We start from the raw sequence: 2,928 nt of genomic DNA, 5'->3' as shown, positions 1-2,928 counted from the left end.
ACACCATTTTATTGGGGATAAAGGCAGAGTCAGCTTGTCAACATCCAAATTTTAGTAAATTTTGTAATACTAAGATATCCATTGTTTAATCTACGATTAAGATCTTACAAAGCTCCTTACAATATGTTATTATTTTGAAAGTCATTTGGTGCTCAGATTTAGTGCTGAAAGTGTTATCTCAAATCTGGATTGATAAGCAAACGAGAATATCGGTTGTTATGTGTTGCATTCATTTTCTCATCCTCCATAAAAAAAATGTCATTGTGAGAAGCTTAATTTAGTAATAAAGCACTAAACCAGTCAAACATGGTTAAGGTCGTTGGTATTGGCAGGAAAATAACAACCTAAAATCAAGCTAACAAACAAAGATCTTTCTAGATCTCATAATGGGCTATATAAAGCCTTACATTGTGTGAGAGGATTCATTTAGGTGCTTTGCATTTAGTTGGGATACTGATATGATAAATGATATATCACTATTTATAGTAATGTTATCCTTACTTAGTTGGGATACTGATATGATAAATGATGCATCACTATTTAATTGGCTGGAGTGACAGTTAATTATTAATTTTTATCATTTCTAATTCAAATAAAGAATTTTTTTTGCTGGTGACACATCCGTTGCAATATAAATTATCTCAACTGAGAAAGCATAGCATCACTCTTACACTTGTACCTTTTTATTTTACTTTGAGCTTCTAGAACTATCATAATCATTGCTTTGAGGGATAATTTCCCTTATTAATTTACTTGTTTGTAAGTACATACCATATTGAAGTAGAAATAAGAGTGGGTAAAATACCTGATCCGACCTGAACCGACCCAAAAAGTTTTTGGTTTAGATAGGATCGGGTTGTTAATAATATCTGATCGGATGAAATCTTTTAAACCCGATCGGGTTATGACCCGATCCAATCCGAAAACCTGATCGGGTTACTTTAAAAAAAAAAAAAAAAAACCTAACCCACGCAAGCCACACACATAATGACACAAATCACAGACAGATTCACAAAACACAGTCACATACACATCACAAACACAAAAATCATGGACAAAGAAGCAAAAGAACCCAGATCACATACGTATTACACAAAACACACACACAACACAGTACACACCCAAGAGAACAAGACCCAACACAGCTTCACGGCTTCACCTAGTTACCCTCACATCACGCCGCCGACAGCCACAGCCACGAACCCACAACCATCTCCCTCGCTGAACTTCTCATCTCTAAGCACCAGCAACTTCTCATTCTAGACTAGAAGAAAGACCCCTCTTCATGCTCGATCTCGATTTGTTACGGGTCTGCAATTTGCTGTTGTGCGTCCGCGGCCAGTCGACCACCAATCTGCTCCCAAGTGCCATTGATCTACTGCACCAAGCCTCCAACTTGACAGCAACTGCAAGTGTAACCTGAATACCTGATTTTGCTCTAAGCCTCCAACCCGACCCCTTTTGAGTTTTGAGACTTTTGAGTTTTGAAATTGAAGCTTTGCCCATTTGAAGACTTTGGCCGGTCTCTTATCCGAACCCGAACTCATCCGAATTCAATCCGATTTTTTGACCCGATTTAATCCGACCTGAATATATATCAGATCGGATCGGGTTATAAGTTCGGATTTCATTCGGATTAATTTTTACCTAACCAGAACAACCTAGAACCTAATCGGATTGATCCGAACCCAATTTTGCCCACCCCTAAGTAGAAACCAAGCCGTTCACTGCTGAAATGATTTTCATTCAAAACCCCATGATCTTGCAAATCCTTTCAAACACACGCTTGAGAGAGAGATGTGTATTCAATACCTTGATTGGCCATCCCTGAGCCTGCTATGAAGCTTTTACTGGTAGCTGCTTCTTTGATCCAAGCCTTTGCAACTTGCTGCAAATTTACAGCTCCAAATCTTCACAATCTACACACATGCACACACACACAAAAGGCAAAATTGAGAGAGAAAGAAGGCTTTCTACACTCTTGGTCAAGTATCAATTGTGTAAACTGCCAATGGATCTAATGAGCCGTAATCTTCACTTAGTGTTCTTGATTTAGTGTTATTATCTGCTGAATTAATGGTTCAGATTGTATCTTCCATTTTTGCTTGCTAGTCGCTTGCTACTACAAGTGATTGATGAACCGTAGACTTCATTAAATCATTTATTTATTGTTATTGATTTGTGATTATTTTTTATGAATGGGTTTTGTCATTTATGTAGAAGATGAATACAAAGATAGTGACTAGTTGAAGCTCAATAACGTAGAATGATATCAAAGTTTAATTAACTTTTTTGGGTGGTTGATAATTTAGGTGATTGCTAAGTCTATAACCACAATTCAGTTTTATTATACTTGCTTTAATTTTATTCTATCTTAAATTATAATTATAAATTTTTAATTGAAGTATTATTTATTGTGCAGAATGAAGAACTTGAAAAAAGATCATGAAATTCAGAAATTGGAAGAAATGGACGAGAATGACTTACTGGTTTAGGGGGGAATGTTCACAAAATAGAGAATATTGAAGATGTAATGAATCATCATTTCTTGTCTGATTTAAATCAACTTATTTGTCGGGTAATTATTGAATGAGAATAACTTTGGGGGAGACTCTATGACATGTAGGAAATGTTTTTATTTCGAATTTGCGCCAAGATCCTTAGTGGTATGAATGACCTATTTCCATGAGAGTAAAATCATGCAAATTTGTTGTTTGTATACTCTACATGAATGTTTTAGCGAAAACAAAAGAGTGAAATTTTAGAGAATGGATGCCGACTGGTGGGAGGGAACCCATGACATTATAGTACTTTGGGATAAATTTTTTTTAAAAATTTATATTGTTATATTGGGTCTAGTTATGTTGGAACCGTTTTAAGGTAGAACACGCCTTCATAACCACACGATTAAAGTTATAACGTATTTTT

At 35.7% G+C, this 2,928-nt stretch overlaps 1 long non-coding RNA gene across 1 annotated transcript; it reads left to right on the top strand.

Annotated features, from left to right (window-relative positions):
* The first annotated feature begins 997 nt into the window (after window positions 1-997).
* LOC112497873 (uncharacterized) lies at window positions 998-2,621 on the top strand. The gene is made up of 2 exons (XR_008056689.1): window positions 998-2,312; window positions 2,423-2,621. It is a non-coding gene; the product is annotated as an uncharacterized LOC112497873 (long non-coding RNA).
* Window positions 2,622-2,928: the final 307 nt, after the last annotated feature.

This window comes from Citrus sinensis, chromosome 1 (assembly GCF_022201045.2).
Source record: "Citrus sinensis cultivar Valencia sweet orange chromosome 1, DVS_A1.0, whole genome shotgun sequence".
NCBI lineage: Eukaryota > Viridiplantae > Streptophyta > Magnoliopsida > Sapindales > Rutaceae > Citrus > Citrus sinensis.
This window is presented reverse-complemented; position numbering and strand designations above follow the sequence as displayed.